We start from the raw sequence: 13,755 nt of genomic DNA, 5'->3' as shown, positions 1-13,755 counted from the left end.
GTTATATCCAAAAAAAAAGGTGTATTTTTAGTTAAGAACCATACGAAAAGCACCTAAGTTTTGTCCATACCGAAAAATCTCCAACTCCTTCAACAAACCCATAAAATAACCGACAACTCACGTTATTCCCTATACATCCACAAGAAAACGCATAATATTTTTATTTTTTTAAGAAAACAAAACACATAATATTTATTGTCTTTCTCCTATCTTCTCATGTTTATATTCTTTTTTCAATTCCATATTTTTTTTCCTTTTAATTTTATTTCTTTCTTCTTATGGAAGAAAAGAACTTAAAACTCACTCCCTCTATAATATTGGCTCCCTCTATAAGGTCCAACGATGGTATAATAACATAATTCAATTTTACGGAGGAAGCATGTGTGGTTCCGGGTGTTACAGATGTAGAGAGTCTCAAACATGAGTGAGAGACGTTAGTGTTTTAAGTGTCAACTAAAGTTCTACATTGGATGCAAGAGTAAATATTGAGAAACATATGAGTGGTATTGGTCATATACCTAATTCGTTAATATTTAGGTTAAGGAGTGGTGTCAAACTCACTCGTGTGGAATCTCTTTATCTAATGAGATAATCAAACTCAATGTAGTATTCTTTGAAAGTCAAAACATTACTATGAACCGTTCTTTTTTTAATTTTTGGATGTCATTCTCTTTCTTATGAAATCTTTCATTCAAAGTCTATTATTTCAAATTTATTCACTTTTGGACTTTGGTGGCAAATGAAAAAGGTAAAATGCTGATGCATTATGCTAAGTAGACAAAAATATATGCTTATTAGACAATTTAAAATTATTTAACTAATCTAATTTGTTGGTAAACTAATTACCCATAGGAAAAAACTTAGATACAATTCCTTAGATACTTTTCGTATGGTTCTTAACTAAATTTACCAAGATTTCCTTAAATCCATAATTTATCAAAGTTATTATATCAAAAAAAAAAAGGTGTATTTTTAGTTAAGAACCATACGAAAAGCACCTAAGTTTTGTCCATACCGAAAAATCTCCAACTCCTTCAACAAACCCATAAAATAACCGACAACTCACGTTATTCCCTATACATCCACAATAAAACGCATAATATTTTTATTTTTTTTAAGAAAACAAAACACATAATATTTATTGTCTTTCTCCTATCTTCTCATGTTTAAATTCTTTTTTCAATTCCATATTTTTTTCCTTTTAATTTTATTTCTTTCTTCTTATGGAAGAAAAGAACTTAAAACTCACTCCCTCTATAATATTGGCTCCCTCTATAAGGTCCAACGATGGTATAATAACCTAATTCAATTTTACGGAGGAAGCATGTGTGGTTCCGGGTGTTACAGATGTAGAGAGTCTTAAACATGAGTGAGAGACGTTAGTGTTTTAAGTGTCAACTAAAGTTCTACATTGGATGCAAGAGTAAATATTGAGAAACATATGAGTGGTATGAGTCATATACCTAATTCGTTAATATTTAGGTTAAGGTGTGGTGTCAAACTCACTCGTGTGGAATCTCTTTATCTAATGAGATAATCAAACTCAATGTAGTATTCTTTGAAAGTCAAAACATTACTATGAACCGTTCTTTTTTTAATTTTTGGATGTCATTCTCTTTCATATGAAATCTTTCATTCAAAGTCTATTATTTCAAATTTATTCACTTTTGGACTTTGGTGTCAAATGAAAAAGGTAAAATGCTGATGCATTATGCTAAGTAGACAAAAATATATGCTTATTAGACAATTTAAAATTATTTAACTAATCTAATTTGTTGGTAAACTAATTACCCAAAGGAAAAAACTTAGATACAATTCCTTAGATGCTTTTCGTATGGTTCTTAACTAAATTTACCATGATTTCCTTAAATCCATAATTTATCAAAGTTGTTATATCCAAAAAAAAAAGGTGTATTTTTAGTTAAGAACCATACGAAAAGCACCTAAGTTTTGTCCATACCGAAAAATCTCCAACTCCTTCAACAAACCCATAAAATAACCGACAACTCACGTTATTCCCTATACATCCACAAGAAAACGCATAATATTTTTATTTTTTTAAGAAAACAAAACACATAATATTTATTGTCTTTCTCCTATCTTCTCATGTTTATATTCTTTTTTCAATTCCATATTTTTTTTCCTTTTAATTTTATTTCTTTCTTCTTATGGAAGAAAAGAACTTAAAACTCACTCCCTCTATAATATTGGCTCCCTCTATAAGGTCCAACGATGGTATAATAACCTAATTCAATTTTACGGAGGAAGCATGTGTGGTTCCGGGTGTTACAGATGTAGAGAGTCTCAAACATGAGTGAGAGACGTTAGTGTTTTAAGTGTCAACTAAAGTTCTACATTGGATGCAAGAGTAAATATTGAGAAACATATGAGTGGTATGGGTCATATACCTAATTCGTTAATATTTAGGTTAAGGTGTGGTGTCAAACTCACTCGTGTGGAATCTCTTTATCTAATGAGATAATCAAACTCAATGTAGTATTCTTTGAAAGTCAAAACATTGCTATGAACCGTTCTTTTTTTAATTTTTGGATGTCATTCTCTTTCATATGAAATCTTTCATTCAAAGTCTATTATTTCAAATTTATTCACTTTTGGACTTTGGTGGCAAATGAAAAAGGTAAAATGCTGATGCATTATACTAAGTAGACAAAAATATATGCTTATTAGACAATTTAAAATTATTTAACTAATCTAATTTGTTGGTAAACTAATTACCCAAAGGAAAAAACTTAGATACAATTCCTTAGATGCTTTTCGTATGGTTCTTAACTAAATTTACCATGATTTCCTTAAATCCATAATTTATCAAAGTTGTTATATCAAAAAAAAAAAAAGGTGTATTTTTAGTTAAGAACCATACGAAAAGCACCTAAGTTTTTTCCATACCGAAAAATCTCCAACTCCTTCAACAAACCCATAAAATAACCGACAACTCACGTTATTCCCTATACATCTACAATTAAACGCATAATATTTTTATTTTTTTTAAGAAAACAAAACACATAATATTTATTGTCTTTCTCCTGTCTACTCATGTTTAAATTCCTTTTTCAATTCCATATTTTTTTTCCTTTTAATTTTATTTCTTTCTTTTTATGGAAGAAAAGAACTTAAAACTCACTCCATGAAACCACCACCAACCAAACTTTTTAATCGTGCCTTAATTTGACCTGATTTAAATATGTCTTGTAATTATGGATGTGGATAGTTGCGCACTTGATTAAGAGATGTTAATCTGTCGAGTGTGGGTTAAAAAGTTCTATATATATTGAATGGAAGAGTAGACTTTGAACAATGTATAAGTGTGATGACTCAAATACCTGATACCTAAAGGTTTTAGACGAAGATATGATATCAATCTCACTTGTGTGGTTTCTCTTAATATAATGTTTGATCAAACTCAGTGTTGAATCCCCTAGAAGAATGCATATGAATTATTCTGAGTTGATAAAAATATATACTTATTAGAAATTTTAAAATGATGTGACTTTTTTTTTTAATTAAGTCTAATTTTTTGGTAAAATAATTAATATGATGATTCAACCCAGTGTAGGCTCACACAAAAGTCCTAACATTATCCCAACATTATGGTAAATTGTTTTATTAGTTTTTTAATGTCATTTGTTTAATTTTTTATTTTAAATTTTTGTTATTGGATATCATTCACTTTCATATTAAATCTTTTATTCAGCCTTTATCATTTAAAATTCTTCCACTTTTGGTCTTTGATGAGATTTGACAATGGAAAACTCTATATGAGTTTTGCTAATTTGACAAAATAAATGGTTATTAGAATTTTTTAAATAATGTGGCGCTTTATTTATTTAGTTTATTTTTTTGGTAAAATATTTACTAAAAAATCTCTAACTCCTTCGACAATCCCGTAAATTACCATATATTCAGTTTATGTTATATACTTTTACAGACAAAGCACAAACACTCGTTTTTTCCTTATCAATTCTCTCATGTTCAAATTCTTTTTTTGTCTTTTTTTTTTCTAATTTATTTTCTCTCTTCGCATGAAAGAAATGAACAAAAACCTCCCTCTATTAATTCATCACCAACCCATCTTTTTACCCTGTTATGCATTCATTAATCTCATTTGACTATGTTACCAGATTACATATGTACAGTCTCACATGTAACCGATAAATGTCAATAAGTCATATGTGAGTTAAAATTTCACATTAGATGCAAGAGTAGATGGTGAGAAACATATAAGTTAAATGACCCATATGTCTAATGCATCAACAATTTGGATGAAGATGTGGTGTCAATTTCACTTTTGTTGTTACTCCTAGCATAATGCGATTATCCAACCTATTTTTCATTGTTAGATTCCACGAAAGACTAAAAGTGAAGGTGCAATAACAACCAACAACAACCAAGTCTTATCCTCACTAAGTGGAGTTGTCTATAGAGATTCAATTTTTTAATTTTTTTTATGTTTGTTGTAGATGCTGACACAACCTTCTTTTATTTTATTTGGGATTGGGACCAAGGCTACCATAAACAAGATTAAAGTTCAAAAGTGGATGTATTCGAAAGAACATAGGTTGAATAAAAGCAATTGCATGAAAGTCAGCGTCATCCAAAAACTTTTATTTAATATAAAAAATTAAGCAAAGAACATCCAAAAACTAAGATAACAATTTATCATAATGTATGGAGCTCCAAGGGAGCCTGTAATGACTTGGATCATCACATTTGACTAAGAGAAACCCCATAAGTAAGATTGACACCACATCTTCATCCAAAACCTTAAGACATTAGGTATATTTGTCATTTAACTTATTTGTTGCTCAATATATAATCTTGCATCCAATGTAGAAGTTTTACTTACAAATGACACATTACCATCCCTCCCTTAAGTGTGAGATTCTTTGTGTCTATGATATGGTGAGATAGCAAAATAAGATAAGAGGAACAACATGGTAAAAAAATGTGAGTTGGTGGCTATTTCATAGAGGGGTGTCTTTGTTCCTTTCTTTAATGTGGAGATAGAAAGTAAATTAGAAAAAGAAAGAAGAAAAAGGAATTTGAACAAGAGAGGAATGATAAGAAGTAAAACTAAAGAGAGTGTGTTTTATCTATGACAATATAATTAAGAGATTCAATTGTTGGTAATTTTATGAATTTATTTAAGGAATTAGAAATTACTGGGTAATTATGCTACCAAAATAATGGATTCATTAAAAATGTCGCATCAATTTAAAATGTCTAATAAACATGTATTTTGTCAACGTAGCAGAACACATCTACATTTTTCCATTGTCAAATTATACTAAAGACCAAAAGTGAAGGAATTTAAAATAATAGAGGTTGAATAAAAAATTGCTTGAAAGCGAATGACATCCTAAAACTAGAATTTAAGATAAAAATTAAACAAATGACACCCAAAAACTAACAAAACAAATCATTATAATGTTACGACTTCCATTGGAACCTACATTGGGTTGTATCATCATATTAGTCAAAGAGCAACAACACAAGTGAGATCGACATCACTTCTTCACCAAAAGTCCTAAAGAATTAGGTATATGAATAATCTCCCTCATATGTTTCTCAACGTCTACTCTTGCATCCAATGTCAAATTTTAACTCATAGTTGACAGATCAACATATCTCCATTAAGAGATTCTCCGTGTCTGTGATAGACCACCAAGAAGCACTCCATCTGCCGTCCACAATGTTGAACCGGGATATGATACCACCTCTGGGCTTTATAGGGGAGTCAACATTGATGTGATTCGACACATTACAGAAAGAGAAACCACACAAGTGAGAACAATACCACATCTTCATCGAAAAATTGAAGACTAAAATATGAGTTTTATTAATTTATTTGTTGTTCAACCTCCACTTTTTTATCCAATATTGAACTTTAACCGACACTTGATACATCAGAGCATTTTCTCCCTCAAATATGACGAAATTCTAGCCCGTGCTTGACACGGGTGTCTATTTGGGGCGTTTGACACTTGATAATGCATCGTTATTGTTTTGAGGCGTTTGACCGAACCATGCGCGATATAGTGTCTTATGATGGTGTCGATAATACAGACAAACCATTTGGGGGTCTTTCTGTGGTTTCGGACGGTGATTTCAGACAAATTTTGCCAGTGATAAGAAAAAGATGCAGAAAAGACATACTTGCTTCATCCATCAACTCATCAAAGTTGTGGAGTCACTGTAAGGTTCTCACACTTACAACAAATATGCGTTTACGTGCTTCAACCGTTCGTGTCAAGCAAGATGAGATAAGAAAGTTTGTCAATTGGATGCTTTCAATTGGAGATTGAATAGGATCCACCAACGAGAGTGGATAAATTAACGTACCCATTCCTGATGAGTTGTTGATAAAAGATTCCTCTGATTTGTTGCGTTCTCTGGTTGATTTTGTATATCCGAATTTTTCGCAAAACATGAAGATCTCGGATTTTTTTTCCAAGCACAAGGGATACTTGCTCCCACACTGGACGCAGTTGATCACGTAAACAAATTTCTTCTATCATTGGTTCCAGGAGACAAAAAGGAATATACCAGTTCTGATTCGGTTTGCAAATCAGACGAGAATAGTGAGGTACAAAGCGAATGGTTTACCACCAAATTCTTAAACAATATCAAGTTTTCCGGTATTCCAAACCACAAGTTGAGATTTAAAGTTGGATGTCGAGTTATGTTGATGAGGAACATTGACCAAGCAACTGAATTGTGCAATGTGACAAGGTTGATTGTGGACAATCTTGGGAAGAACTTTATCGGTATAACTGTTATTACCAAAAAAATGCTGGTGAAAAAGTAATTATTCCAATACTGAACTTAGTTCCAGGTGATCTTGAACTGCCTTTCAAATTTACTATGAGACAGTTTCTGTTGGCTGTGTGTTTTGCAATGACAATAAATAAAAGTCAGGGTTAGTCATTGTCTCATGTTGAAATCTATCTTTTCAAACCGGTTTTTACTCATGGACAGTTGTATGTCGCTGTGTCAAGAGTCACTTCCAAAAAGGGATTGAAAATGCTTATACTGGATGAAGAAAATTGCATGTGTACTAAGACCACTAATGTTGTGTACCGTGATGTTTTTCGGAATGTTTAACCTGTCGTTCTTGATGACGCAGGTGGGTATGAGTTTTTTTTTCTCTTTTAAACTTCGTTGTAATATATTTTTTATTTGGATATGAATTGGTTGTTTCTACTTGCAACCATTCTAATAGCTGCGTAAAGAAAGAGTAATGGATTGGTCATGTAGATACACTACAATTCTGGAACTAACAATTAAGATCACACTTCTTATTTCATTGTATAAAATCCAATGACATTTATTGTTGTGCAAAGAACAGGTCGAGTGATCAATTTGTTATAGGGACTAATATGTTATATGGAGTAATATTTTTGATCCTTTTTGACAATATTTTTGATCTCATTACCTTCAGGTGCTGTCTGCTTTAGGTGACGTGATATCATTCAGATGTACACAGGCTGACGTTAATGGAATTTCTATGACATTGAAATATCATTGACCAATTGCAATAGGTGCAATGCCTTCTCTTCGACTCCAAAATTTGCCTGATACATTAAGGTGTTTATCTACTGAGACTTCGGTTTTTCTATTATTTGGTAGAGTAAACTTCAATATTCTCATACTCAGTTTAATTTTATTTATAATGTCAGTATCCTTCTGATCATTCTCATTTTTTCTAATGTAAGCCGTACTCTTTCAGTGACCATATTATCAACTATATACTCTGCTTCATTTTTTATACAATCTGCTATATATCCGTCTTTTTTTTCTCTTTGTTCTTTGGAGTGCCTATGTCTATGTGCATGCACACGACAATTTTGTAGTCCTTTTTCAAGCCTTTTCTGTTGTGTTTTTATAATATGCTTAGTTAAAAAATGCGATAGATAGTTGGTGTCATTGTCGTTGTTTGTTATACTTATTTGTTACACAATTGAATAATTACAAATTCGTGTTGGATGTTAAGATGAATCAAGTGTATGCACGATATTAACTTTGTATATATAAGGGTATCCGCTATAGAAATCATGGAATTTGAAAGAAACTGCATATAAGGGCATCTGATAGAGACGATTCGTTGGGTAGGGACAATTAATTGTATATGCAGCGGTAGGCCTCGAGACTCCAACACCCCCAGTTATACGCAGAACATAAAAAAAACAAATGACTCATGTCTCCGTAATAAATTTTAGCCATCCATGTAAAATATTCCTGCATTAAATACTAATATTTTGACGTTGCATCCGTTAAATCATTCTTGTTTAACGATGCGAAAATCCAAATAACTATATACGCGTTGATATTTGTATATATAAGCAATCGAAAATACGATAACAATGCGTTCTATTTATATATTGTGTATAAAATAATGAATTTGCTACTTAAATAGATTTTATATAAAAAAAAATAGTCGTAATTCTAGCACGTGCTTGGCACGGGTATATATATATGACATATCTAGTGAGAATGACATCTCTATGTGAGAATGTGAGAACACATTATTAGCCCTTTAGATTAAAATGAATGACTTAGATTTAAACTTCCAATAAAACATCACATGGACCATCACCTTCTCTTGTTCATTCAAAGCTAAAATAACTACCATGAGAGAGAAAGAAAATCTCCAATTAGAGAGAAAGTGTATATTGATTCATTGGGTTCTGAAAGTACATGAGGAATCTATATATACACTATGCAAGTGCCAGCTCATCATAACTATCTAACTGACTAAATGTAATGTAAATACAAGTGAAAATATAGACAAATGTAAATGTAGCTTGTGCGCCAAGTTAGGGTTTGTGCTTTGTTTCTTCCACATTTTCTTCATGTGCTGAGACCCCCTCGCAAGCTGGAGGTTGGTAGATGTCTACCATCCCAAGCTTGAGCATACAGGCATGAAATTGCCTAGGTCCTGCTGCCTTGGTAAAGATGTCTGCTGTTTGATTGTGAGAGGTGACAGGAAGCAGACGCATCACACCAGCTTGAATTTTCTCACGCACCAAATGACAGTCAATGTCTAAATGTTTGGTGCGTTCATGGAAAACCGGATTCGCAGAGATGTGTAAAGCACTCTGGTTGTCACAATAGAGTACTGGTAAACGAGAAGGTGCTTGGTGCAAGTCATGAAGAAGGAAACACATCCATTGGAGTTCTCTGGTAGCAGAAGCCAATGCCCTATACTCTGCTTCTGCTGAAGAACATGACACAGTTGGTTATAGCCTGAAATGGACCTCCTGATGTCTATACAACCCCCCCTGTCTGCATCACTGAATCCAAGGAGCTGTAAATCAGATGATGTGGGAAAAAATAATCCTCTTCCTGGTGAACGTTTGAGGTATTTCAGCACTCTTAAGGCAGCTTTGTGATGGGATTCAGAAGGTGAGGCCATGAATTGACTCAACTGTTGTGCTGCAAACGCAATGTCAGGACGTGTGGTGGTAAGATAAAGCAGTCTTCCAACCAAACGCCTGTACCCAGTAACATCTGCATAAACAGCACCACCATCTTGAGATAAACGAAGAGAAGGATCAAGTGGTGTAGTAACCGGTTTACATCCAGTCAAGCCTGCATCCTCAAGTAACTCTAAACAATATTTCCTTTGGCACAAGGAAATACCTCTTGCTGAACGTGCCACTTCAAGCCCTAAAAAGTATTTGAGTTCCCCTAAGTTTTTGATGCGAAATGCCTTGTCAAGAGCTTGCTTCAGTGAATCAAACTCCATTAAGCAGGTTCCAGCCAATATGATATCATCCACATAGACCAAAATCACAGTGAATGATGTTGCTGAGGTCTTAGTGAATAATGTATGATCAGAGTGCGCTTGAGTAAAACCATGAGCATATAAGAATTGAGTGAGTTTTTCAAACCATTGGCGGCTAGCTTGCTTTAAACCATACAAGGACTTCATCAGTTTACAAACTTGACCAGGTTTAGGGGACTGAACTCCTTGGGGAACCTTCATGTACACTGCTTCATGAAGATCTCCATGTAAAAAAGCGTTATTTACATCAAGCTGATGCAAATACCAGCCATGGATAGATGCAAGAGCTAATAAAACTCTTACAGTGGATAACTTGGAAACTGGGGAAAAAGTCTCAAAATAATCCAGGCCTTCTGTTTGTGTAAACCCTTGAGCCACCAATCTTGCTTTAAAGCTCTCTATAGTGCCATCTGCATATCTTTTAATCTTATACACCCATTTACTTCCAATAGAGACAGCATTAGGAGGAAGATCCACAAATATCCAAGTATTATTTGCATTCAATGCTTCTATCTCTGCTTGCATGGCTGTCATCCACCTAGAGTCTTTAGATGCTGCATGAAAGCCTGTAGGTTCAACTTCAGTGGTCAGAGAAAGAGCATAAGCCTGACACTTTGGAGAAAGAGCTGAGTAATTAAGAAACTTCTCCATGGGGTAATGACAAGTAATAGAGTTGCAGTCATAGTCTGCTAGATGTGCAGGTGCTTGTGAGTTTCTACTAGACCTTCTAGTAGGTAAAATAGGAACTGGCACCTTGTTCCTTGATTCATCTTCATCATTCTCTTCTGATGCAGTGTCTTCAACATGGTTCTCATCAGAAGTGACTATGTGATCAGGACTAGAATCAATAGGTAATTCCTGATGTTCCAACTTCTTATCAGAAACAAAAATCTGTGTATCAGGAACAACAATAAGACTAGATGAATGAAATGGAAATTCCATATCAAAGAATTTCACATTTCTAGATATCAATATCTCAGAAGTATGAATGTCTGTGAGAACAAAACCCTTAATTCCTGCCTTGTAACCTAAGAAAGCGCATTTCTTAGCTCTAGAATCAAACTTGTGTCTATTTACAGGCAGGGTGGATGCATAACTCAAACATCCAAAGACCTTTAAAGAACTAAGATCAGGAACCTCATTATACAACACCTCATATGAAGACTTATTGTTTAGGATCTTAGTGGGTATTCTGTTTATCAAGTATACAGCATGCAAAACTGCATAGGACCAAAATTTCTTTGGTAATTTTGACTGATACAAAAGTGCCCTACTCACATTCAGAATGTGTTGATGTCTTCTCTCCACTCTACCATTTTGCTGTGGAGTGTAGACACAACTTTTCTGATGCAATATTCCTCTTTCATCATAAAATTGTGGTAAGGAAAACTCAGGCCCATTATCACTCCTCACCACTTTAACTTTTCTTTCAAATTGTCTTTCAACCATAGAAATGAAGCTTTTAAGTCTTTGAGAGGTCTCAGATTTATTTTTCATCATAACAACCCAGATATGCCTGGTACAATCATCTAAAATGGTCAAAAAATACTTATAACCATGTATTGAAACAGTACTAAAAGGACCCCAAATGTCAAAATGCACCAAATCAAAAGGTGACTTTGCATTCTTATTACTTAAAGGAAAGGGTAAAACCTTCTGTCTACACATCTGGCATACATCACATGCAGTATGTGGACTAACAGCTATATAGCTATACACTTTATTCATGCAAAGCATTCTATCTTGAGACAAATGTCCAAGTCTAAGATGCCATAGTATTCCAGCAGGAACATTCTTCTTTGCAGAGTCTGCTAAACCTGAGATACTTGAGATTGAGGCTTCATGTTTTCTATTTTCAACCTTCAAGTAATAGAGTCCATGCCTCTCTTCAGCTGAACCAATCTTCCTCAAACTTTTCTTGTCCTGTATTGTGCACATATTAGCTTCAAAATTCAATATGCAATCCTGCTCTTCAATTAGTTTTGATACAGAAATAAGGTTGACAGCAAATTGTGGCAGATATAGTACATTGTCTATGATCAAATCTTTAGACAATTGAACTGGACCTCTGTAATTAGCTTCTATGACACTGCCATTAGGTAAATTGACACTAACAGGTTCAATTTCAATGCAATTTGTGAACCAAATTAAATCATAACAAGTATGATGTGTTGCTCCTGTATCTACAATCCATCCATTATCACTATTCTTACCACAATGAGCAAGAGAGATATTACCTCCATTGTGTGAGAAAGAGCTGCTACCTTTAACAACATTTGCTGAACATTTTCCTTCAAGATTATTCTTTTCCAAAAGACTCATTAAATTCTGATACTGATCTTTTGTAAGAGTGATCCCTGTATCTTCATTCTTGCTTGAGGATCCAATATTCATCTTGTTTTCTGAATCCTCTCCATCAACCATGTTTGCATAAGAGTGTCCACCTCTTCTTCCCCAATTTGGTGGATAACCATGCTTCTTATAACATGTGTCAACTGTGTGATTGGTCCTTTCACAAAAGGAACAGAACCTACCATTTCCATTTCCTCTTCCTCTTCCTTGAGTAGAGTTACTTCCTCTTCCTCTCCCAAAAGGTTTCTGCGCATTCACAGCATTGACTAAACCAGTAGTTTCTTCCAAAGGTGTATTTGCAATATTAACAACACCATACTGCAACTTTCTTTCCTGTTGCATAATCAAAGAGAAAACCCTATTTATGGGTGGCATAGGATCCATCAGCAATACCTGAGAAGCCACTCCTTGATACTCTTCATTTAACCCAATCAAAAATTGTATGATTCTATCTTCTGCTCTAAAGCCCTTTGCATTTCTCATAGCAAGACAGGTACAAGGCATAGGACAAGTGCAATGAGGCATAGGTCTATATTGATCTAACTCCTCCCATAAACCTCTCAATTCAGTGAAGTATTCAGTGATTTTTTGATTACCTTGCTTCAGATTAGAAATCTCCTGATACAATTGAGCAACTCTAATACGATCTCCTCTCATGAATCTGTCTTTGAGATCGTTCCACATATCTATAGCATTTTCTATAAAAACAACACTTTGAGCAATTGAAGGTGCAATAGAATTGATAATCCAAGTGTGAACTAAATTGTTGCATCTCTCCCAAGCTAACCGATTTAGATCATCTTCATCAGGAATTGGTATAGAACCATCAACAAATCTGTATTTGTTCTTCATAGCCAATGCTCTTCTCATCTTCATGGACCAAGAGTGATAATTGTCGCCATTTAACTGCGGTGTAACACTCACAGTTGTAGAATTCTCTGAAGGATGAACAAAATAAGGATCCAGACCTTGATCTTGATTATTATTGTTGTTTCTCACCATGATTGAGAATTGAAACTTGAATCAGCAAGAAAAGAAATAGATTCAATATGAACAAGAACGAAGAAATAGAGAAAATGATTCGTATACAAAGATAACGAAATCAAGAAGAAAAAGAGAAATTCGTGATTCAATCACAAGAAACACGAAGCTTAAAGAGGAAGAATTCGTGATTCAATCACAAGAAACACGAAATTGAAGAAGAAAATTCAAGGTATTTCAATGGCGGAAGCAGAGCAAGCTTGAACTTGCTCTGATACCATCAAAGCTAAAATAACTACCATGAGAGAGAAAGAAAATCTCCAATTAGAGAGAAAGTGTATATTGATTCATTGGGTTCTGAAAGTACATGAGGAATCTATATATACACTATGCAAGTGCCAGCTCATCATAACTATCTAACTGACTAAATGTAATGTAAATACAAGTGAAAATATAGACAAATGTAAATGTAGCTTGTGCGCCAAGTTAGGGTTTGTGCTTTGTTTCTTCCACATTTTCTTCATGTGCTGAGATTCATCTCCATGACTGGAAAAAAAAAGATTGATTTCTCTTTTCATCTACTGCGGCAACAAAATCATCTTCATCTAAGACATGTG

General features: G+C 33.8%; 1 pseudogene; it reads left to right on the top strand.

The window, feature by feature from the left end:
* Positions 1-6,044: 6,044 nt before the first annotated feature.
* On the top strand, positions 6,045-7,122 carry LOC146899535 (uncharacterized; annotated as a pseudogene).
* The last annotated feature ends 6,633 nt before the right edge of the window (positions 7,123-13,755 follow it).

The sequence above is a fragment of the Medicago sativa genome, chromosome 8 (genome assembly GCF_051527215.1).
Source record: "Medicago sativa cultivar Bolivia chromosome 8, Bolivia_mono, whole genome shotgun sequence".
Taxonomy (NCBI): domain Eukaryota; kingdom Viridiplantae; phylum Streptophyta; class Magnoliopsida; order Fabales; family Fabaceae; genus Medicago; species Medicago sativa.
The sequence above is the reverse complement of the archived record's forward strand: the minus strand, read 5'-3'. Positions and strand labels throughout refer to the sequence as shown.